Source organism: Arvicanthis niloticus, chromosome 15 (genome assembly GCF_011762505.2).
Source record: "Arvicanthis niloticus isolate mArvNil1 chromosome 15, mArvNil1.pat.X, whole genome shotgun sequence".
In the NCBI taxonomy this organism is placed as follows: domain Eukaryota; kingdom Metazoa; phylum Chordata; class Mammalia; order Rodentia; family Muridae; genus Arvicanthis; species Arvicanthis niloticus.
This window is the reverse complement of record NC_047672.1, coordinates 37,426,926-37,453,598: the sequence shown is the minus strand read 5'-3', so window position 1 is coordinate 37,453,598 and position 26,673 is coordinate 37,426,926. Positions and strand designations below refer to the sequence as shown.

At 35.3% G+C, this 26,673-nt stretch overlaps 1 long non-coding RNA gene across 3 annotated transcripts in view; it reads left to right on the top strand.

Moving 5' to 3' along the window:
• Window positions 1-939: 939 nt before the first annotated feature.
• Window positions 940-26,673, top strand: part of LOC143434559 (uncharacterized) — a 116,778-nt gene continuing 91,044 nt past the window's right edge. For 2 of the 3 annotated variants that reach the window (XR_013104158.1, XR_013104157.1), the window contains exon 1: window positions 940-1,130. This is a non-coding gene — a long non-coding RNA (uncharacterized LOC143434559). Of the gene's footprint in view, window positions 1,131-3,607; window positions 3,769-26,673 lie in introns of all 3 variants that reach the window. The other variant, XR_013104159.1, reaches the window with a different exon arrangement.

Sequence of the window (26,673 nt, the reverse complement as noted above, 5' to 3'; positions counted from 1 at the left end):
TTATTATTAAGTCGTTTAAAAGTTTCCTATGAAAACTATCTAAGGAGAAAAGCAGAAAGATCCTAAGTGGAGAAAAGGGAAAAATTCTATTCTATCTAGGGAAAGGGAAAAATTCTATTCTGTCTCTGTCTTATCTCTTTGTCCTCAGTATTTATACATCTCTCAGAATACATGATCACATGTTGCAAAGTTCATCACAAGTTCACACCAAAAATCAAATTATAAATTGAAATAGAAGTTTAAAACAGAGAATGTTTACATGCATATCCATTAGGAGTAATTATCTTTTTTTTGTTTGTTTATTTGTTTGTTTGTTTTTCAAGACAGGGTTTCTCTGTGTAGCCCTGGCTGTCCTGGAACTCACTCTTCCAGTTCTTTAATCCCAGCACTTGGGAGGCAGAGGCAGGTGGATTTCTGAGTTCGAGGCCAGCCTGGTATACAGAGTAAGTCTCAGGAGAACCAGAGCTACATAGAGAGAAACCCTGTCTCAAAAAACCAAACCAAAAAAAAAAAAAAAAAAAAAAAAAAAAAAGAAAGAAAGAAAGAAAGAAAGAAAGAAAGAAAGAAACTTAAAATATGACTCATTTTCTAACTTTCATAGCAACCTTTCACTGAAAATTAAAATTCTGGGATTTCTCACAGTTTAAGTAGAGTGCCACATGAACAGTTCTACAGCCTGGGTCCGAATTCCTGAGCTGATGTCATCTTCACTATCTTCACCTTCATCTTTCACCTTGTGTGCTTGTATCTAGACTCTAATGCTCATGGCCAGGTACTTCCTCCCCATGAACCTCATATCTTTCCTGGATCCCTAATGCTGTGATGACAGCATTCTTAAAAATGTGACAGTAGACAATAGACAATAAACAATAACCACTCTGGCTCTAAAATTGGATCAGCTGTCATGTGGTCATCTTTTGTTTTCAGATGTAGTAGCTTTAACATTTACACTGTTTATTTACTGGATTTTATTGAGGATATGTGCTCCCAAATTCTAGATTTTCAAAGACAAAATCCTCAGTCCAAATTATAGACTTTTATTTTATGAATCCAATTTGTTGTCACAGGACTATCTTGTCAAGAAGAGACTGAAAACCTAATCAAGAGCTTCCAGGGACTTTCATCATCATGTGAGCATTTATAAGTTATACAGGCAAAGAGGAGGGGTGAGGGCAGATGTGGGATGGGGGGTTGGTGGAGGGGTAACCGGGAAGTGGGATATTATGGAATGAGGAGGTGGTAGAGGGGGCAACCTGGAAGTGGGATATCATTTGAGATGTAAACAAACGAAATGATTAATGAAAAAGCAAAAAAAAAAAAATGATAACTTTTTTTGATTCAAAGACATTATCATCTTATGGTCTAAATGATCAGGCAAGCACAAGGACAATTCTGTATTTTAACTTATTGTCATGATCATAATATGCTCAAGTTATAAGGTAGAAATACTGTTACTTGATTTAGAGAACTCTGGTTTCACATTCATTACATATTTCACAATTCACAACCATATTTTGTAAAGTAGAGTTTAAGAATGCCAGGTGGGAAAGTTCCAGATCATTTTAAAATGTCTCCCATTTCTTGTTCTTAAAAAACATATGTTAAGTTTGGGGAGCTAGCTCAACAGGTGAAGGTTTTTGTTGCATGCATCTGATGACTTGAGATTAATATCATGATCTCAGTGTGTAAGGAGAGAACTGAATCCTAAAGATTGTCTTTTGCTAGCCACACACATGCCATGGCACAAGTGCATCCCCCCCCAACAAAAACAAGGGAGTTTGCCTTGAAGGCAGGGTATGATTCCTTGCACTTACAATCTTAGCACTTGGGATGATGATAAGGCAGAAGCATTACTCTGATTTCCAGGCTAGGATATCATACAGAGTAAGACCTTGTCTCAAATAAATAAATGAATAATTAATGCAAAAATGGGTTTATCTTGTTTTAGCTTTCTTGGTGTGCAAGAAATAATAATAATAATAATAATAATAATAATAATAATAATAATAATAATAACAATAATAACAACAGCAACAGCAGCAAACCAATGACATGAACTAAGTCAGTAGCTTTTAAAAATTTAAGAATAATACTCTAAGCTGTTAAGAGCACTTAGTGTTCTTACACAGTGCCCAGGCTTGGTCCAAAGCATCTACATAGTGACTCTCAATGATTTACAGCTCCAATAACAGGAGATCTGATGCTTTCTTTCAGCTTCTATGGGTACTTTTCTCCAGAATCAGTTTTATTCATTATTCCCCTTTAAAGGACTGCATTTAACATATATCACTTGTACGGGTTATTACAAACCTCATGTGTGTTTGGGAGATGATACAGAGTTGACTAACAACAGGATGATGTGTCTTAGCATCTATATGTGTCTCCCAGTAACCAGTCTCTGTGGTGTATTGTGTGACTTTACCTTTGCCCCAGTATAGAAACTTACTCCACTGACTGATACAGATCAGAACCATTGACAGAGGTCAATTTATAGCAAACTAACCTTGAAACATCAAACACAGAAGGCAAGCTGCTATGAATTGCACACTGAATGGCAATGGGAACTGTGGAGTGAGCATCTGGGAACAGTTGATAACCAACGCCAAGCGATCTACAGAAACTGCCTGAAAGCAGGGCACATTTTCAAAAGTGAGATTTATTTTTTTTCCTGAATTCCTCTCAAGTGATTACTGTTGCAAGAAGATGAAATTCTTTCCAAAGTGCCTCTATAATCATGCCTCATTTTCTCCAAGAGATGTAGATAGAAAAAAAAAAAAGAAAAAAAGAAAGCAATATTTTTAGGAAAACAGAACATTTTCTGCATAATTTGTAAGGCTGCATCTAATACCGTGATAGAAACATCCAGAATCTTTCAGCTGGATGGTAACATTAGACCTTCAAACTATTTGGTTTTCAGGAAATGCTTTCAATAACAGAAATTAGGGCTCACCTGGGCTTACAGAGACTAAAGGGCAAGCTCGGGCCCTGCATGGGTCTGTACCAGATCCTGTGCTTATATGCTATGATTGTTAGTTTGTTGCTTTTGAAGAATGCCTTGTGGGAGGATCGAGTGTATCTTGAACTCTTTTTGCCTGCTCTTAAGACTGTTTTCCTCCCACTAAGTCACCTTGGAGAGACTCGATATAAGGGCTTTCACCCTGTCTTATTGTATCTTGTTTTGTCCTGTTTGGCTGTTGTCTTTTGGAGCCTGCTCTTTTCTGAAATGGAGAAGTTTATCTGGGGGACAGAGGAGGTGCAGGAAATTCAAAGAATGGAGAGAGGGGAAAACTTTGGTTGGAATAGATTGTATGAGAGACAAACAAAAATTTCCTGTACAGGATCTCTGGGGTGTCCTTACCTCCTCATGAGCTCTCTCTATTTTACCTGCGCAGACCTATTGTATTCTCCTACTGCATTCTTGACATCTACCTTTGTCTGATCTCGTGTAATATTTTATTCTATTTGGGTCTTTAAAGTTCTACCATTCAACCGAAATCACCGTTAGCACTATTGGTTATATGGGTGCTTTTACCACAGTGGGTATATTGCTCAGTGAGTATCGCCTCAACTTCAACCCTCTCTTGTCTTCTTCTTCCCACTTTCTAAGCTGTGACTGCCCACTCCATCATCCGCATCCCACCAAGGACTCCCTTTTAACTTTCTGCAGGAGTCTCCGTGCTCATTACAAGTCCTTCCATCTGTGCCACAGAGAGAACGTTCTGCCCTGCTTAAAACGATTGCCGTTCATCTGACTCCCCCACATACTTAGTAAGATTCCTTAAAAGTGTTCTACACTTTACCTTCCTTCAGAAAACTGATGCAAATAGTAATATTTGCTACACATTTTTAAGTCTCATTTTGTTATTCATGTGTGTATGTGTATGTTTACTTGAGATCAGACGCATCATATGCACACGAGTGAGGTGAGAAAACAGATTCAGATCCCCAGAAAATGGAGTTACAGAGGCTTCTGAGCAGCCATGTGAGTTCTAGGAACCAAACTCAGGTACTCTGGAAGAGCAGTAAGCACCTTTAAAAAGTATGTATAGTGATATTTTGCCTGCATGTGTATCTGTGTATCAGGTGAATGCCTGGTGCCCATGAAGGCCAGATGAGGCTGTTGAACTACCGGAAAGTGAGGTTACAGATAGTTATAAGCCACCATGTTGATCCTGGGAATTGAATTCTTATCCTCTGGGAAAGTAGCAAGCCCTCTTTGCCACAGAGAGAATTCTTCAGATCCTCTCCGTATTAACTTGGGTAGTGATAATTCTTTCTAGTTCTCTGAGATCTCTTTACTCTGGAAATCAAAGTCTGTTAAAATTATGAGTTCCTTGTTATTCCATCTATTTATAAGATTCAAATTCAGTGCAGGTTAAGAAGAATTATTTTTGAACAATCATCTAAGAACTTATGTTCCCAATACTCAAGAAAGGGGATATATCAATACCCTTGAAAGTTTCTGGGTCTCTCATTTCTCTTACTACATTAAGTTGTTTGGAAAATAGTCTGAATTTGTTGTTTATAATTATATTTTTTATTGTTCCCATATTCCTACAATGATTACATATTATATTTAATGTCTGGATGTCTGGATGACAGTTATTTTTCAATACTATCTAGCTGTTTTTGTTTCTTTTTAATCTTACAGTAGAGTCTGTAGAACTAAGCAATATAGTAAATGGCTCACCTGGTTAGCAAGCAATGAGAGATAAAATGCTAAAATAAAAAGGGTGTTTAGAAGAAATAGTCAAGCATGAACAACCATGTCATAGTCAAGGTTTCCAGAAGTAGCTGTTAAATAAGAATAGCATTGCAACAGGCAGAGGGGATAAGGAACAGTATGCATATATGTGATTATACTACCTAGTTATGGTCTGTGATCACAGATTCCTGTTTATAATAAAAAAAAAAAACCCTTTGGTCCTGAAAAAATATCTCTTTCTAATTACAAATTCTCTTTAGCACTATTGACTTTGTAACTCCTTAGTAACAGAAGAGAAACAAGAGAGTTCATGAGTTATTTGTAAGATACTTGTACTTGTGACCTTGAAAACACTATCTAAAAATAAAGTAAATAAATTTATTAAGCAGAAAATTCTTCTGAGGAATATACATGTGACATTATTTATTCTTTTTACTGGTATCTTCTTATTAAATTGTGAAATTCTAAAGGTTTTCCAGAAAAAAATATACTAATACTACGTGTATTTGTGACTTTGCGTAGAGAGTATTTTAATACATTTGTTCACATACTTGTAGAGGTTAGGCACTACAAAATCTTTAGGATGGGCTAGCTTCAAAATGTCCCCCCAAAGGAGCTAATATTGTCCTTCAAATGCTCAAGGCTATTACAAGATACAAGAAAGACCTGATGTTGTAGTTCAAGTCTGGAAGCTGTCAGATTGGAGCCCTAAGAAGAGATAGTAACATTGCAAATACAATGGCTGATGTTGGAATCAGGCTTGTTAAGGATTGGTTTATCATTTTTTTTTTATTAATCCAAGCTCTAAGCTGATAGGATAATGTTCATTCATATTATAAAATGCAGCCTAGATTATTCAAAGTTTACCCCACCAATTAAAATATTATTTACAACCAGAACACTTTCATAGAAACATACACTGTGATGTTTGACTGTGTAACCTGGGTTTCCAACCCCTTCAATTTGATATTGAATCATAATATGTACAGAGAAATACTATTTTGTATATAAACAAGAGGAGAATATTATCATTCATGGCAACATGGATGCCCGGAAGACATTGTGCTAAATGAACTAAACATAGCACAGAAAGACAAGCTCAAAAAAAAAAAAAAAAAACAAAAACTGAACTCAGAGAAAGTAGAATGGTTGTTGTCTGTTGTCGGGGGTTCAGGGAAGAAGGCTACAAGGGTTTGGAGGGAATTTTAGATAAAGGACATACTTTGACCAGTCAGATGAGAGGAATATATTCAAAAAATCTATTGCACATAATAGTGATTACAGTTTATGGCTATAAATTCTGTATTTGAAAATTGCTAGAAAATTTCTAATATTCCTATAAAAATAAAATGATTTATATGTTAAAAACTATTTTATGTATAATTAACGTACAATGGGACAAAAATGCCAGGGCTAGATACTACAAGATAACAAATGAAAAGCTCAGTGCCAACAATGGATTGCCCTTTTGTGGGTTGCTGACAAGCGAGATCCCACAAATTACCAAACATTACAGTCTATTGCCTATGTTATTGGCTACCCTCAAAAACGTAATTGTGCATATTGCTAAAGACTCCACAATTTGAGTTATACCATAGAGATCAAGGTGATATACAACTAGAAGCTTCATATCTATTGATTAGATTTCATAGTGCTGGGGTGAACTATGGACTCTACTAGAGGAGAAATGGAATCACCAATCTTATCCAGCTATGAACTCATCAAGCTATAACAATGAGCACCCTGTCAACATATGCACCTGGTACCTTGTGACACAAATGTCAAGGTAGTAACCAACCACTTTCTGGTTGGATTTAAGATCCACTCCACATGTCAAAACCTATACTTGGCACTGTTGTCGGGACCAAATTGTGTGGGTAGACAGGTAATAAGTCACGGGAGTCTATAATATTATTACTCTGCTGATTTTTTCTAGTTGTAACCCTGTCATGGAGTTTTGTTTGTTTGGTTTATTTTTGGTGGAGGACAAGTATATAAAAATATATTTGATAATGAAGTATAAAGACCAATATGAAGCTTTAGAGCCTCAAAATGGCAACTCTGACTGTATAGATACAGATACACATTGAGATGTGTAGACTTTGCATCTGGGTAACTTTGATGCATGACTTTCTCATTTGAAAGTTCATTTGAACAAAATTTTAATAAATAAGTAAAAGTAATATAGGAAATTTAAACCTTTTGACACTTTTTAAAGTTTTATTTTATTTTATGTATACACCATTTCTCTCTTCAGACACACTAGAAGAGGGTATCAGACCTCATTGCAGATGGTTGTGAGCCACCATGTGGATACTGGGAATTGAACTCAAGACGTCTGGAAGAGCAGTCAGTGCTCTTAACCACTGAGCCATCTCTCCAGCCCCTTTTGACACTTTTTAAATAACTGTAGTAAATCTTTACTTAACGTTTCTAGTGGTCAGTCTTCTGATGGTAATATTATGATGATATTATGCTCAAATTCTCTTTTTCCAAGCCAATATTCATTTCGCTAATAGGATATTTTTTCATTTACCTATTCATTTTCTACACAGAGAAACTTATAGTGATATACAACTATACAAGCAAAAACAATTGATAACTAATCTAGCTAAATAGCTTAACAGCAATAGCTACATATTCACAAGTATAAAGGTACCATTCTCATCTATCATTAGAAGCATATTTGACTACAGTTGATTTTCTGATGCTAATAAGTTTTAATCTTTGGCATTATTAATTTATCAGTTTATTTACCTTGAAAATTAGAGTTTTGATGATAATAAACTTGCTACAATTCAGTATAGAATGTACCTTTAAGACAGAGATAACTGGGGGATTTAGGGCCTGACTCACACTAGAACTGTATTCTTAATTAAACCCGCAAAACTACCACACTAGGAGTCTTGAGATGCCTTATTCATTAGAACACCAAAGTCAATTGGGAAATCATGTTAAATAGACCCTATCTTGCTTTGCTTTGTAATTTCAGACATGATTATTATATGTAAAGTGTTTGGATTGTTTAGCTTTTTTAATTAAGGAGGGGAAAGTATTAGTTTATCTAAACTTCACTGTTACTGATCTACCATCTTATCATTCTCATATGTAAACACATCCTAGAGTGAAATAATCATAAGTAGATTAAGATATTAACTGTTATATTTTTTCCAGAGGCCCATAGCACTGCTAAAGATTTGTGCAGTGCTGCAAATACCTGGCTCTAGATACCTTTAAGACAGCACCAGGAGTGTAGGCTTGAACTGTCATCTCCATAAACAATTCATCTTCCTAGAAGATGTGTTTATGAATGTGAACCAGCTTGAGTGGTGGCATTTCCAAAAGCAGGTTATAAAAATGAGACAGATAAGTAAGATATTATCAAGGAGACTTTATACTATTTCCTGACCCCAAATAAATGATTATAGTGCTTTGATAAATGCAGTGTCTACTAGAAACTCTTTAAAAAACAAATAGACATGTTTTAATTTTGAGAAAGCCTGGCTTCGGTCATTATAGAATGACAATTAGTTAGCATTAATCAGCAACAAAAACTGCTATATATTATTTTGTAGGATTTATGGAGACAGTCTTCCTTAAAAATGATTATATTAAACTCATTTATCATAGTGCTATAGCACTCCAACAGTCCACCTAAGATTGACTTATCCAGATGGAAGTAGTTTAACTAATACTGATTCTCAAAGAATAAATATTTGTGGTAAGAACATCCCATATGTTATGTGTTCTCAGAACATTTGTTATCACAGTTTCTGTCAATCTTTGTAACTTACTCATTTATGATAAAATGTTGTTGTGCTATAGAAATCTTAACAAGATCAGCAAAATGACAAACACCCTCAGAGCATCATTTATTATATTTGCTCCATCAGAATTATCCTACTTGTGCTGAATATTGCTACTTCAGCTTGGAAATTTTCTCAGAATATTACACTGTTAATAGACCCAGGTTCTCAAGTCTTCTCAGAGTCCATAATCTGAGAAAATATACTCTTGCTATTATGTAATATATATATATATATATATATATATATATATATATATATAAATCTTGAAATATTTATGTGTCCAGATGTTTGTTATATCATTTTAAAGACTCAGCAGACTAATGAGAGAGGAAAAGTCACATTATTTTGAGGGAGGGAATTGGACACTGAGAGGTTATCTGTAGTCAAGTGGATGGCCTCACACCTATGTACATGTAGTCAATATTAATTGAACATGGTGGGTTAAAAATGAATGAGCAAATGAATAAATAAATGAACATTAAGTTGTACTGAAGCATTTTAGGTGGGCTTGGAAGGGAGAATGGAGAACACAAAGCAACAAGATTTTTTGTATATATGTATTAATTTTCATATATAAAATATTATTATTAAAATGAAAGGTAAACAATACTGGATAAATTTTTAGTTAAGAAGAAATGTTTAGATTTTCATGATAAAAGGATATCAAGAAACTCAAGAAAGTATTGAAGTATCTGTATTAATGTACTACAAAAAATAAAGGTCTTCCTTTCGCTGCAAGTCTGTTAGCAATTTTCCCCTATTTGTTCATTCAAAACATGTTATATTTGAACCTGTTTTATGCTGTACATTGGAAGAAACATTTAATATATGATAAAGAAACAAGATATTTCAAGTTTGAGTCTTGTATTTGTGGGAGACAGAAAATCCAAAACAGGAGAGAAACTCAAAGTAGTTAGAATTATTCTAGAAGTATTTTAAGAGAGTAAAAGTGACATTAGCTAGTTTAGTATAAAGACATTCAAGGAGAAGCTACACATACACACACACATACACAGGCACAAGTTGACATAAACCAAATATGAACTTCATTTAGCAAGCACAAGAAGGGTAAGGAGTAGGGGGAGGAGCCTGAGCCAACATATCAAAACAGTTCAGTTACAGAGCAAAACAAGGCTACTTTGACTAGAACATATGTTGGCAGAATTACAAGAGATAAGAGATAAGATAGAAAAGGCAGAGGGATGCTGGAGAGTCTTATAAGCCACACTCAAGACGGGCTTATTAGAATCTATACTGAACTGTTAAAAATATGTTCAACACATTACTGTTAACTAAAGACATACCTTTGGCAAGCTTGTTCAATGGAATTGGATGATCTGGTTTTAAGTTATATATATATATATTACTGAATGATGACATTACTTTCATAATGTGCATGCTGTATTTATCATAAAGTTTTTGACAGTGAGGTCCCATTTAAAACTATTTTTAAAAATTTCAGATTATAATATATTTGTATAATTTCACCTTCTCTTTCTTCCTTCCAAAGCCTCTCATATACTCCCTTGCTTTCTTTCAAATTCATGTTTTCTTTTATTCAATTGTTGCTCACATATGTGTACATGTGCACACACATGTACACACATTTTTATTTCTAAACACATAAATAGAATGTGTTCAGACTGCATAATATATTTGTAGGTATATATTGATTTTTAAAATAATATAAATATTTTTTAATTAATTCACCTAGGAACTCAGAGAAACAGTAATCTTCAGAATAAAGTGACTCAGGGGAAGACACAAAAAATAAAGATACCAACTAATTTACCTTAATTATATTTGCCCTGGGAGGATGATTACTGTAACATGGCCAACCCTCTAGGAGGGAACCACAGTGGCTCTCTAAGGATCAGAGTCTGCAAGCCCAGCATATTTTCTACCTTAGCAACCAAAATGTGAACGAAAGTCTGTTAACTAATTTTTAAAAAACAAGAACACAGTCTCGGGAGTTTTTGCTGTTTTGATGAAGAAGTTGGAAAATACACAGTCCTCAGAGATTGTTCCTGTCCCAATTAACTCTCAAATATGGTTGTCGTTGCCATGTAGAATACTTGATATGAGACACACGAGAAACAACGCCAACATGACACAGGACATACACATGAGTGCCTTCCCCTCTTTGTTTTCATTCATTTTTTTTCTTTAGGAGTTAATCTCCCAACAGCTGCTCCTCACCTGACTTTGACCTCTATTTTGTATAGCTGATAATTTTGTTAGCATTTGTTAACTGTATGAAATAATAGGTTTCATTAGGACATTCCCATAGAAGCACATGATGTGTTTTGTTGAGTTATAAAATATTTTTGATAAGGGGTCTCATAATGTAGTCCAGTCTCCCCTCCGATGGATTCTGTAGCCTCTGCCTCTGGTGCTAAAATCATGGCCTGTCCATAACAGTGCTCAACTGTGATCACACTCTGGTAATGTGGAATTGTATTTTTCATTTTTTTCCTACTCTGTCACTGTGTACTACAAACATTCTGATTAGGAGAAGCCAGGAATCTCCTCTAAAATATTTTTTAAAAATTCAACAGATTATCAAAAAGTTAATTAGTTCTAAAATCTCAAGTATAATGAAAATATCTTTTGTGTAAATTAAATTTATTTCAGTAGTTTTTGAGTGAAGAACACGAAAAACAATTCTTAAACAACTCAATTGCCTAAAAATCTTAGAAATTGTTTTCTTATTATATTTGTTTAGAAACATATGAATGTAAAATATTTTTGTATACATGTGAAGTCAACTTGAGTCTTCATATTAAATATTAACACTGACTTAAATAATTATGAATGTTTTTCAAAATAAAGGCATCTTGTAATTAAATAGTCATACGGGTTAAGAAAAAAAATCTACTTAAGATTATAACAGAGCATGAAGCAATCCTGCAAGCAAGTGAATGAAAATTAATTATAAATACAAAAAAATAAAAATAAACCAGGATAGCATATTTGGGGAGGTAAAATCTTACCGCCATGTTTGTTGTTATCAACCCTATCACCAGAATGTGTATTTGGGTTCTCAAGACCTAAGTAATAGTTTTTCTTATAGCTGGAAACAAATAACTTACCTTTCTTTAGGCATTATTTCCTATAGAAAATCATGTATTTTACTCAGTACATAGGCTTTGAATTACATCAATGTGCTTATATTTAGCATTTTAGTGCCAAGGTACCAGAAGAATATGCCTTGAGGAGTTTTTCGGTGTCTTTCAGACTTCAGTGCAAACAGTTTCACAATATGGATACTTTCCTGAGGCTAAAATATCTTTCTCTGTATGACTGGAGTTGGTTAGAGAAAAGGAATAATATATTGTCAATACTAAAAGTCTGTAGCCTTTTTAGGATGATATCCACTTTTATTTATTAAAGCTTGGTGCATTTATGAGATTAAAAGAAGTTAGCAAATTGTGTAGATGCTGCTCTTCAGATTTTGACATAATCAGAAATTCTAATCTTATGAGGCTCACAAACCATTATACTTGCAAAAGAGGGAGGGCCAGGAAGTGTCAGGTCCTCCAGAGAAAAACAGATTTCTTACCTCCTGGTCAGACAGGTTGAAAGATTGATGTCATTCCATGAATTTGGTGAAGGAAATGATAGCCTTTGGATTCAGTTCAAGAAAGAGCTGGGATTTACCAACAGCAATATGGACTATCATGAGATGGATTTTGGGAATCTTAATCTTATTTAGGTCACAGAGTTATCAATGAGTCCAAGATGTATTTTAATGTATTTTTAAGACCAGTTGAATATACTTTGTGAACTCTGTGCTCCTATACATTGAACAGACTTGCACTGCACACTCATGCATGGGCACTGTGTGCTATGCTGGGGTTACACCTTGGAGTGTCACTTGGACCGTTAGACACATTTGGTAAACTGTAAAACAACAACAACAAAAAACAAAACAAAACAAAACAAAACAAAACAAAACAAAACAAAACAAACAAACCAGAGTGGCTATCTTCAGCTTTCTGAGCCTGGCCCTCTTCATCTATGTTAGTTTTGTGCTGTTTCTGCAAATAGTGAAGAGGAACAAGCCCTAAAGGTGAGAAAAAGTGAAACAAGTAGCCTATTTGGTGCTGCCTTTTTTAGTCACTAGGGTTTCATATTAGACTATAGGGAGGGACTTTAAAGTCATTCTTGTCCTCAAATTCCATAAAATTGGACAGTGCAGATTCTTCCACTCCACACTCATCCTGCAGAATAACCTTAGAACTTTTCAATTGAAAAAGAACAAATAAATAAAATAAGAACAGTTAAAAAAATACCAAATTGTAAAGATGTGAGGACATTTACTTGTAATTTACATAAATTGACAAATAACCATGGCTGGAATAAAAACGCCCTACCTCTGCCTACATTAAGAATGTTTTAGTACCCATCCTTTGGAATGCAAAATGGTAAAACAACACAAATGTCTGTCCATAAAAGAGTGGATAAAAAAATGTGCTGTGGAGCATTGAAGAGCTCTTAAGGAAGCTTTACTTCTAACTCTGTTACACAAGATTTTTAGCTCACTGTCAACACCAAACAGCTAATGCTATCCATTACTTAAAAACTATGCAAAATATATTGAAATATACCTTCTCAGACCTGGAAATGTTAGGTCTTGTTTGTATGCTTCTATATATATATATATATATATATATATATATATATATATATAGCAATTACTTACATTAAAACTACTAGAATATTCAAATTTCTATTTCATTCTAATTGATTTTATTCTTTATAAAACAAAGTCAATATTGTACATAGAAAGCCAAAGTAAGATTTATATACATTATAATATAATGTCTAGAAAGAATGAAGAGTTGACACTTTTTCACTGTGGATGAACTTTGAAGACATTTTGCTAAATAGAATAAACCAGTCACAAAAGGACAGCTATTGTGTCTTCTAATATGTGGTATCTGCAGTAATCCTGAGGTGAATAGAGAGAAAGCAGAATGGTGGGTTCCAGAATGATGAACAAATAGGGGATTAGTGTTTGGTGAGTAAAGCTGGTAAAGAAGAAAAACTTCTAGAACTAGATCGCAAGGATGTCTGCACAAAACCGAACACACTTAAATGTATAAGATGGTGTATTTATGTTGTGTATATTTCACAATGAAAAATATTATGTTTCCAATAAAGTAGTTTAGACGCTCTAATTCAACTCTGAAAATATTGCCATTTTAGTTTTAATTACTTTCCTGTTCTGTCAAAATTTGGAGAAATTTGCATTTTTATTTTTGCTTTACACAAAAAGCTATTCCTAGAAAACTAGGGGGAAAATCCTGACCAAGAAAATGTATGAAAGGCATTTTGTAATATGAGCCCAAGGCAAAATGTGGTGGTGTAGTTGGAAAGAATCTATAAGAGACAAATCAGGAAGTTAGAGTTCTAGCAATCAAGAGTAGAGAACTGTGGAGTTGAGAACTAGGGAAGATTTCTTTGTGAGTAAAGGCTTTCTAGAGCTGAGGACCACATGGGAGGGTGACTTATGATTTAGGGGTCATAGAACTGGGAAGCATAGAGGAGTGCCTTCAGAGTAAGGGCTCTAGAGCTGAGGAACACAGGGAAGGAGTGTCTTCAGCATATAAAGGTTCTGGAGCTGAGGAACACTGGGAAGGAGTGCCTTCAGAGTAAGAGTTCTAGTTTTGTATCTTCTATGCCTTGTCTTAGAAACGACAATTTACCAGTTATCCCACTTGCTGCAGTACTTTTATGACCATGCATATATTTTCCTTCTTTAATTTTATGCAGCATTTGAAATAAGCGTTGCTTCATTTATTTCTGAATTCATGACAGATGCTTTCCAGATGATTTGTGAATAATAAATGTATAAAAGCAGTCCAAGCAGCACAGGTCTCACTCTGTTGGAATGCACAGTTTGGGGAAATATTTATTTACTTATGAAATGGAAAATTGAAATGTTTCCTTATTGATTAGTTGAATTATCTAGTTAAATCCGGGAAAGAGTTCAAATGATTGTATCTATACATGCTGAGTAAAATATAAATTTAATAATTTGGACCTGTCACAAAGTAACAGGTGATGAGCAGAGAAACATAATTTAAAAAAAAATAGTCAAAAATTTATTTAGTATTTACTGTCAAACTGTATTATGTACTTTTTGTGAATATTTCTACATTCTCATACCAAATTCTGAGGTATTTATTTTCAGTTAGAAGAATTCAAAGATTCAATGTAAAATACTTTGCCCAAATCCAAAATGAGAATTGGATTATTTAATGCCTCTCCAAATAAATCCTGAGTCTATATAGCTTTAAAACCAATGCAAGTTTCCCAACTTGGGGTTTGATGAGCAAAAGAAGTCCCAGAGTGATTGCTTTCCATAGGTTTTAGCAATGCAGCGCGTATGACTTCTCAACTCCAAAGATGTGATAATGGTATCACAACTGCTGGTGACTCTCAATGACTGCTGATGGACTTCTATTGATTTTATAGGGAGTGTTAGGTATTAGCAGTAGTTGTATAGTCATTTATGATTTCTTGAGTATGTACAAGCCTGGTGCAGTGTGAAGTACAACAGAGGCACAAAAATATTTAAAAATCAAAGCACCCATTCATTCATGTAAGAGAAGAGTTTCAAGGGCCCCTTATGAAAAGGATTTGGTTTAAAAAAGCTACGAGTAAATGTAAATATATGTATTTTAATAAAGAAACTCTAAACTCTATGCTAGAGGATTAAAGATTCTTCAGTTCTGGTGCAATGTTCTCATGTCACAGTGTTTATTCTTGTAGGCAGTGTGCTATAAACTACACAGGAATCACTAGCATAAAAGTCCAGCCTTTTATATAGCAGTTAATATGCCAGACATAACTCCAACCTGACAGATGTGCATAGACAGATGATAAATGTCCAGTCTCTTTTACATCTCTGAGCTTTGTGTACAGTCTTAACAACATTTAACCATGTTGTCACTCCTGTGATAGCTACCCAGCTCCACATAAACAGAGCAATTGCATGGACCTGTTCTTTGAACTTTAAACCATGTCTAATGTCAGTCTAAGTGTGTCATGTACTGGGATACACAGTCTCATTTGTGAGCTCCATGGGTTGAGTAAAACAAATAAGGGCTATCGCTCTCATTCTGACCTGGCAACTTAAAAATAAATAGACTGGCTTTTTAGTAAGATTTTCATTTTATTTCTGTAACATTTGACAAGACCATCAATTTAGTCTTTATATTTCTACTTGTACAGCTGTCTTGTTGAAGAATAGCAGACATGTAGCAAAAAAAACCTTTAAAGATAAAGTTCCATAACTGTCATAAGCGGGCATTCTCATTAACTATCTCCAAAGTAAGAATGCCACTAATTTATTAAACTGCAGAGTAATTTTGCCTAGTGTTTTGATGTTATGAATGAATGTATATACTCACATTTTGTTGTCATATACAAAAGAATAGAGATTGCTGTCAATGAGTAGGCTCACGTATAACTTCAAAACTGGAAATTTAATTTCATAGTCCTGTTAACAATGAAGTTGTCTTCTTATTTATAAAATGGGAATAGTACTGTCAACTAGATTATAACACTGAGTCATAAACAGGGTGTCTTAGTTAGGGTTTACTGCTGTGAACAGACACCATGACCAAGGCAACTCTTATAAGGTCAACATTTATTTGGGGCTGGCTTACAGGTTCAGAAATTCAGTCCATTATTGTGAAGGCAAGAGCATGGCAGCACCCAGGTAGTCACAGTGCAAGAGGAGCTGAGAGTTCTACATCTTCATCTGAAGGCTGTTAGCAAAATACTGTCTTCCAGGCAGCTAGGATGAGGGTCATAAAGCCTACACCACAGTGACACACCTACTCCAACAGGACCACACATCCTGATAATGCCACTCCCTGGGCCGAGCATATACAAACAATCACACAGCATAATGAAAATTAAGTGCTCAACAGTGAGTACTTTTTAGTATTTCTATGTTTTATGTAAAATTTTACATATTTAAAACATTAAAAGCAATTTGCCTAGTAATGACAAAAGAAGTTTAAAAATCAGTCATGATTTATCTCTCTCCTCTTTCTAATGAACATATTTGCATAGAACTGAAAATATCAAATAAGGAACTTTATCATCATTTAAAAATAAATAATTAAGCTGATGTTCTCTGTCAGTGCCTACTTCCTCCAGTCTTTGATTTGTCATCCACTGATTAAAGCAGAGTTAAAAGTTGTGGGTATCTGTTGTTAAGATTTTGATCTGCCTGTAATTTTGGTCTGGAGGCTTTTATAAAGAAGTGGTGTGGACAGAGCATTGAAACAGTGGATTATGAGTGTTAAACATAAGAAAGGAACACATCAAGGGTATTACTTTATTTTAGCTCGACAGCTGCAAACTTGTCACTAAGATTGGGTTTATCAGGAGTCACGATCACTGCCTCTAGCACATTATCTTCAGCTCATACAGTGTAACAGAGAGGCATAATTTTTTTATGCATTGTTTTCAGTTCCCGTATCTTTCTTTTTCTTTGCATATTTTGTATAGGGAGCTTCAGAGAACTTCTAAATTTTACAGTGATTATGAGATCTGTGCTTCTACAGGAAGAAATATAGAGTGATAATAGAAAATAAGAAAAATTTTCAGTCTTTGGAAAACATGAAAAGATTAGCTTCACAGTAAAATTATTATAAATGCTTTTATTTTATTCTGTGTATATGGGCGTTTTGCCTGCATGTATGTCTGTACATTGTATTTGTGCTGTGTTTGCACAGGCCAGAAAATGATATTGGATCCCTTGAACTAGAGTTAAGTAGAGGTGTTACCTGCCATAGCTGTCTTGGGAATGAAACCTGAGAAGTCTGGAAGAGCAGTGGCAAGGGTTTCTGACTGCCCTTATTGTTAGCCATTTAACTACAGTATATAGTAATATATGTTTCTCTTCTTCATGTAAATAATTCTCCAGGAAATATTTCTATAGTAAAATAAAATAGCTCTGCATTTTACTTGACACTTATGGTGATGGTTTTATGCCCAACTCACTTTTTTATTTATACAATACTTATAAATAAATACTTACTTATACAATACAATACTAGTTAAAGAGGCTTTTCCATGGTCTATGTTCTTGTGGTAGCTACATCTGCAAATGGCAAGAGAGCTGTGTCCCAGTAAAATTATGCATGCTGCAGTTTGAATAATGTTCAATTTTACACATCACAATGAGCTGTCTTTTCATTTTTCTCAACCATTTGAAAATCAACAAATGCTCTTAGCTTGTCTATTACCCAAAGATATGCAGTGGAGCTAAAATTTGGCTATGGGCTGAATGTCCTTTGAATCAGGTAGTTGATTGGAAGGTGGAAGGTGTCTGACTTGCCCACAGGTATCCAGACTATTAACTATGAAGAACATTTCCACTCTGAGTAGTATAATATTCTATGCTAACACTTACTTGGGAAAATAATTCTACCAGAAAATATAGTGAAATCCTGCTTGGGTGCCATATAGACATGCTGATAGAAAGCGGTTTGTATGTTTGTTATCTATGTCATTTAAATATTCACCTTATTTTGATTTGCAAATTATTTAATCCATATTCCCATGTCATTAATAGTCTTATTTATGCCTAAGGATTATCAGTAATAGCGGGTTTGCTTGACAGAGAGAGTAAATGTGTCAAAGGGTGTTTGCATGTTTGCTGATGAATGTCTGCTTGATTTGTAGGCTGTGAATAGAACTAATTTTTGAAAATTTTCAAGAGAATGTTTGTAAGTGTTAATAAAGCACTTAACTTCATTTTAAAAGAGACTTTGACCCCCAAATCTTCTATAGGATTGTCACTTTTTAACATGAAGGATTATAAAACTAGAATTATTATTTAAATATTCTTAAAACTGTATAGATATGTGGAAATTGGTTTCAATTTTTGTTCCCAAATTTAGCTCTTTGAATAATTTAAAAAATAGTATTTTATAATATATTTGTTGTTTAGAATGATAGATTTTATAGTAATATTTCACTTAAATATATCATATATTTTGACCATATTTTTCCCCTTTACCCTATTATGCCCTTTCCAAATTTGAAACAACCCTTATGGTTTTCTGTGTATGATGCTGGGAATCAGACATAATGTACGATAATGTACGCTTGGCAAGCATTGTCCCACTGAGCCTGCTCTCTCTCTCTCTCTCTCTCTCTCTCTCTCTCTCTCTCTCTCTCTTTCTTCCTCTCTCTCTCTCTCATACATAAATAAAAGTTCTATTTATGAGATAAAGCATACAGTATCTGCCGAGGCTTGGCTTTTTTCTTTTTTCACTTAATGTGATCTTCTGTTATATTTCTTTTCTTGCAACTGATGTGATTTTTTTTCTTGATGAGTGAATAAAGTGCAACCATATATATATATATATATATATATATATATATATATACCTTATTTCATTTATCTGTTCAAATTTTTGATTTCACAACTTTCCTATTGATTTGGATTCTTTTGTGCATATTCCTGGGGACAGTCTAGGGGATCTTCCAGCAGCTCTATGTTTAAGCTTTTTCAGGACTCTCCAGTCTAATTTTCATATATACTTAATACCTTTTCAATCTTGCCAGCATTTGTAATTGTTTTGACTGAAGTGGGATAGAATCTCAGAAAAGTTTGGATTTACATTTTCTCAATACTCAAGAGTGTTGAAGAATTTTAATAAATTTATTTGCCATTGTTTCTTCGTCTTTGAAGAACTGACTTGATTTTATTCCTTTAAATTTCTTTCTTTTTAAAAATTATTTCATTAATTTTTTGAGACTCCCATACACTATATTTTGAAAATATTCGTGCCCAACTCTTCTCCTAAACTTCTGTATTCATCCTCACCTTTCTATTACCTCCAATGTCCTGTCCTCTGACACCAACTCGTGCTGTCTGTATTCTTCTGAATGTAGTGCCATACACTCCAAAACAGAATGTTCTTTTCCTCTTCCTTATTAACAAGGTTTCACTATGTGGCCTATGATGGCCTCAAATGCACAGCCCTCCTGATGCCTAATCCTGAGCACTGGGATCAGAAGCATACACCAAGATAATTTTTATATGTGCATTTATAAGTATAATTATATAGTAAAATATATTTTAAAAGTAATTGAACTTATTCAACAATTGGAATTAGGTATTAGGAGAAGAAATTGCCCTGAGTGTGCATGTATTTCTGAGTGTATAACAAAAGATGGATATGCATGTATTTGCATGATATAAATGTGTAAATGTTTCTTTTTAATAAATGTGTGATCTTGAACATAAACTTTCAGTAAATTTTTCTAGAAGTCTATTAAACCCATTCATAGGGGAAGTCAAAGAGTGTACTAGAAAATATGCCCAGTTTTTCAAATTTGTATGCATACAGTTTGTCAGCTGATTGTGAGCAAGGTGTATTGAAAGTGTAGCTCTAATTGCATAATTTGTTCTTTTTTTCAGTTTTTAAATATGATTTTTATCAAGAATTTTTCAGAAAATACAAAACTCTCTTTTTTATTGGATGTTTTATTTTTTTATATTTCAAATGTCATCCCCTCTCTGCATTTCCCCTCCCTATAAAACTCCTATCTCATTCCCCCTCCTCCTTTTTACTTTTATACCATTTTAAATACATGCAAGAATTAAGGTCAGTTCTAGGTTGAGAAACTAGCAATACAATAGACGCAAATAGTCAAGGAACAAGCAAGACAGTAAACATGAATAGTCAAAGAACAAGCAAGGCAATAAACAAAGTTTCATTAACCCTACTGTGATCACTGTTTCTAAGGGCTTATCAGGATGACCAAAATATCTGAGCCTACTTCCTTGTCCCAACCCAAAGTCATTTTCATGTCTGAAGCCAATATTGACATTTAGATCACCCTATGAATATACTTGTCTAAATTGAAGGACTTAGATCCACATGGTTAGGTGATGTTTTTTCCCTGCTCTAAAGATTTTATTATCTTCTACATGCTGACCTCCAGTTGAACCAGCACCATTTGGTGAAAATGCTGTCTGTTTTCCACTGGATGGTTTTAGCTAATTTGTCAAAGATCAAGTGACCATAGGTATGTGGATTCATTTCTGGATCTTCAATTCTATTCCATTGATCTTCCTGCCTGTCTCTGTATCAATACCATGCAGTTTTTTATCACTAGTGCTCTGTAGTACAGTTTTAGGTCAGGGATGGTGATTCCCCCAGAAGTTCTTTTATTGTTTAGAGTGGTTCTCTCTACCCTGGGTGTTTTGTTATTCCAAATGAATTTGCAAATTGCTCTTTCTATCTCTATGAATAATTGATTTGGAATTTTGATGGGGATTGCATTGAATCTGTAGATTGCTTTTGTCAAGATGGCCATTTTTACTAAATTAATCCTGCCAATCCAGAAGCATGGGAGATTTTTCCATCTTCTGAGATCTTTGATTTCTTTCTTCAGAGATTTGAAGTTCTTGTCATACAGGTCTTTCACTTGCTTGGTTAGATTCACTCCAAGATATTTTATATTATTTGTAACTATTGTGAAGGGTGTCATTTCCCTAATTTCTTTTTCAGCCTGTTTATCCTTTGACTAGAGGAAGGCTACTGATTTGTTTGAGTTGATTTTATATCGGGCCACTTTGCTGAAGTTGTTTATCAGGTTTAGGAGTTCTCTGGTGGAAGTTTTAGGGTCACTTAAGTATACTATCATACCATCTGCAAATAGTGAAATTTTTGACTTCTTCCTTTCCTATTTGTATCCCCTTGACTTACTTTTGTTGTCTAGTTGCTTTGGCTAGGACTTTCAGTACTATATTGAATAGGTAGGGTGAGCATGTAGAAGAATGCAAATCAATCCATTCTTATCCCCTTGAATAAAGCACAAGTCCAAGTAGATAAAGGACCTTCACATAAAACCAGACACACTGAAACTAATAGAAGAGAAGGTGGGAAAGACCCTCGAATACCTAGGCACAGGGGAAAAGCTCCTGAACAGAACACCAATGGCTTGTGCTCTAAGCTCAAGAATTGACAAATGGGACCTCATAAAATTGCAAAGCTTCTGTAAGGCAAAGGACACTGTCAATAAGACAAAACAGCAACCAACAGATTGGGAAAAGATCATTACCAATCCTATATCCATTAGAGGACTAATATCGAATATATACAAAGAACTCAAGAAAATTTAAACAACCAAATAACCCTATTAAAAATAGGGTACAGAGCTAAACAGAATTCTCAACTGAGGAAACTTGAATGGCCCAGAAATGCTCAACATCCTTAGTCATCAGGGAAATGCAAATCAAAACAACCCTGAGATTCCACCTCAAATCAGTCAGAATGGCTAACATCAAAAACTCAGGTGATAGTAGATGCTGGTGAGGATGTGGAGAAAGAAGAACACTCCTCCATTGTTGGTGGGATTTCAAGCTGGTAAAACCACTCTGGAAATCAGTCTGGCAGTTCCTCAGAAACTCGGACATAGTATTACTTGAGGACCCAGCTATACCACTCCTGGGTATATACCCAGAGGATGTTCCAACATATAACAAGGACATATGCTCCACTATGTTCATAGCAGCCTTATTTATAATAGCCAGAAGCTGGAGAGAATTCAGATGTCCTTCAACAGAGGAATGGATACAAAAAATGTGGTACATTTACATAATGGAGTATTACTCAGCTATTAAAAATAATGAATTTGAGAAATTCTTAGGTAAATGGATGAAACTAGACAATATCATCCTGAGTGAGGTAACCCAATCACAAAGAACACACATGATATTTACTCACTGATAAGTGGATATTAGCCCAAAAGCTTAAAATAGCCAAGATTCAACTCACAGACCACATGAAGCTCATGAAGAAGGAAGACCAAGTGTGGATGCCTCGGTCCTACTTAGAAAGTGTAACAAAATACTAAAAGGAGCAAATGTAGAGACAAAGTATGGCGCAGAAACCGAAGGAGGGGCCATTTGGAGACCATTCCACCTGGGTATCCATCCCATGTGCAGTCACCAAAGGTAGGCACTGATGTAGATGTCAGAAAGTGCATGCTGATAGGAGCCTGATATAGCTGTCTCCTTAGAGGTCTGCCAGAGTCTGACATATTCAGAGGCAGATGCTCACAGCTAACCACTGATCTGATCAAGAGGTTCCCAATGGAGAAGTTAGAGAAAAGACTGAAGGAGCTGAAAGGGTTTGTGACCCCATGAGGAGTGAACAATACCAACTAACCAGAGATCCCCATGGTCTAAACCACCAGCCTGGGAGCACATAGGAAGGGACCCATGACTCCATCTGTATATGTAGGGGAGGATGACCTTGTTGGGCATAGATGGGAGAGGAGATCCTTGGTCTCATGAAGGCTGAACACCGAGTGGGGAGGAATTCGAGGATAGGGAGGTAGGAGTTGGGGGGGGGCACATCCTCATAGAAGCAGAAGGAGGCAGGATGGGATAGAAAGTTCCTGGGTGGTGGGGGGAAAGGGGTAAAGGGATAAAATCTGAAATGTAAATATAATATCCAATAAAAAGATTTTATTATCACAAAAGCTTCTGTTTTGCTGCTGATTTCAATGATAAATTAATGCACACTCATTTCCTAAAAGTAGAAAACAGCTAAAGATTTAAATAAGACAAATATTCTTAGATTGTCCCACTTAATCAAAATAAAGTCACAGATAACTTTTTGATGAATTTCACATCTGTTTGTGTTTAAACTACTGAAATTAAAATTCAAACTGACTTTTTAGAGGTAATAGTAGTATGCTATAATCATCTCCAACATTTCATACAGGCTATGGAAACACCATTTTATCAGCTGTATTTCAGTTAGAGAGGAATCATATATATATATATATATATATATATATATATATATATATATATGTTTAGCATATAAGCAAATGAGACAAGAGGTGAAACATTCTTTGTGTGTTTGTGTGTACATATGTTCACATGTGTGCTGCTTTGTTCATGAAAGCCAGACATAAACACTTGGTGTCTTCCTCTACTATTCTCCACCTTATTTTTGAGTTAGTGTCTCTCACTAAACCTGGAGATAACAATTCTATAAAGGCTAGCTAGTGAGCTCAGGAGATCTGTTCCACCTTAAATGTTACAGATGTGCATTATCACAGCAGGCTTTTAAAAATTAAACACGCCTTTAGACAATTTCAAACACGCGTGCACTGACCACTGTCACTCTTCCATTGCTTTATGCACTCAGGGGACTTTGATCCCAAGCCTTATGCTTGCAAATCTTGTGCTATCTTTTCTAAATCATCACCCCAGCCCTGAAAGGAAAATGGTCTTTATGAAGCTCTTCTGTATTGATGTAGGATATATAGGTCTGATAGGCAGCAGTTTAGAATGAAAAATGGCTATGATGTAGCCAGGAAACACAGATAAGGTAAAGCTTTTGAAATAACAGCACTTAGGAAGTTCTGCTTGAAAGCCCCCAGTGTCTCTCATGTCTATATGCTCAACCTTGGTAATGCGAATGCCTGCACTCAGATGCTGGTATCTACCTCAAAATTAAAATACATATTTGGTCCTGGAATTAAGGGAGGCAGAAGCTATGATATGGATACTAAATCAGATCCCAGGGGATCTGGCAGTTTGAATAGAAGAAACAGGAGCTATAGTAATCATGAATGGTACCCCCTGACTTTCCCTACTCCTATTCTTGCATAGCTTCAATGTACCTTCTAAAACTCACACAAAATATCCCATTCTGGCACTCCCAACTTACAGCCATATACAACAGAGTATTTTTGGAAATTAAAGGCCTCATTAAATGGATACAATCCACAAAAATCATTTTCGTTTCATGTCAAATAAATCATTTTATGAAGTGCCCAACACTGTACTCTACAGCACTGCAAATACTTAGTTAAATAAGATGTCTTAAGATTTTCTGATATGGTGGGATGATATTTTTGAGATGATAGACTGTCACTCAGCAGTCTTGGTTGGCTCACAACTCACTATGTAACCTGGTCTTGACCACAGAGCAATCCTTATGTGTCATCCTTGACCATGCTGCTATTATGGATTGACTTTTAAAGTTAATTAAACAAACTTGCTATGCAGTATACTTGGACTAAAACTGAAAAACTATATAATTCATTGTTATATTTTGTGAAAGCATTGTGTGAGATAAGTATCAGTATTACTGTTCGTGATAGTACTTCTGTTTTATATTACTTGTTGTTCAGGATGTTTTTACAAATACCAGTTCAACTTAAACACTGTGAATAAAGGTCTGGTACATGAAAATCTTGATGCCACAATATTTTTCATACTGTTACTATTAAATGTCTAATTAAAATGTTCATTTGGTACAGTTCTAATATATCCATCTCAGACACCTGAAAGTTTGTCAGGTATTTGTGAGAAGAGAGCAAACTTTTCACAAGATGGAGAGACAATATTTTCTATCAAAATAAATTAGTTTTAAAATGGTTTGCTATGCAACCTTTTAAATTTGCAAGTTCTTTATAATAAATTTTAGTTATAAAAATACAATAGTTATATATAAATGCTTTCTTTATTAATATTTTATTTGTTAATAACTCATGTTTTCATCATCCAAAATATCAATACTAAATTTCTTTCTTCTTTCAAATAATGTTTTGGTCCTAGAAAGCCAGCTTTTGAAAAAGTTATGATGGGCTGGATACTGGTGGCTCGAGCAGTCTCCCAGCTGATCTGCTCCCCTTTGAAAACTGAGTCCAGAGGCACCCTAGGGAGGGCATGGATCAATCGCAGAGCAGAAGGTAGGAGAACCAGCCCACAGCCCTAGGCCTTAGAAGTACAACTGGCAGTAGAGAGCCCCCCAGAGGGCACCTGGCAGCCAGACCTTGCCCCTGTGGAGAACCATTCCCCTTCCGCATCTGGCCCTGATACCTGTGGCTCGAGCAGTCTTCCAGCTGATCTGCTCCCCTCTGGAAACTGAGTCCAGAGGCACCCTAGGGAAGTCACAGACCGCGGAGCTGCAGAGACACCCAAGAGAGGTCTGGACCCTAGAGCTGCAGGCATCCTAGAGAGGACACCATATTCTGAAGCATCCTAGAGGAGCAACTACATTCAGAAAAGCAAACACCTAGCTGGTCTACCACTGTGGAGACTCCATATCCTGAAATATCCTAGAGGAGCCACTGAACCCAGAGCAGCTGGAGCTCAGGATCTTAGAGTCATCCATACCCCAAGGAGTTCTGATACAACCAAGATAACTGGAAAGGCAGACTCCAGTCAGAACCAGTGAGTTTGAGTAGAACTACAGCTAACCAAATGGTGAAAGGCAAGCGCAGGAATGTAAACAACAGAAACCAACATTACTTGACATCACCAGAACCCAGTTCCCCCACCATAACAAGTCCTGAATACCACATCACACCAGAAAAGCAGGACTCAGAATTAAAATCACTACTCATGATGATGATGGAGGACTTTTAAAAGGACATAAACAACACTCTCAAAGAATTTGAGGAGAACACAGGTAAACAGATAGAAACCCTTAAAGAAATGCAAGAAAACACAACCAAAAAGGTGAAGGAATTACAGAGAACCGTCCAGGATCTAAAAATTGAAGTAGAAACAATAAAGAAATCGCAAAGGGAGACTACACTGGAGATAGAAAACCTAGGAAAAAGATCAGGAGTCATAGATGCAAGCATCACCAACAGAATACAAGAGATAAAAGAGAGAATTTCATGTGCAGAAGATACCATTGAAAACATAGACACAACGGTTAAAGAAAATATGAAATGCAAAAAAGCCCTAACACAAAAAGTCCAGGAAATCCAGGACACAATGAGAAGACCAAACCTAAGGATAATAGGTATAGATGAAGGTGAAGACTCCCAACTTAAAGGGCCAGTAAATATCTTCAACAAAATTATAAAGGAAAACTTCCCTAACCTAAAGAAAGAGATATCCTTAAATATACATGAAGCCTACAGAACCCCAAATAGACTAGACCAAAAAAGAAACACTTCCCGTCACATAATAATCAAAACATTAAATATACAGAACAAAGAGAAGATACTAAAAGCAGTAAGAGAAAAAGGCAAAGTAACATATAAAGGCAGACCTATAAGAATTACACCAGATTTCTCACCAGAGACTATAAAAGCCACAAGATCCTGGACTGATATCATACAGGCCCTAAGAGA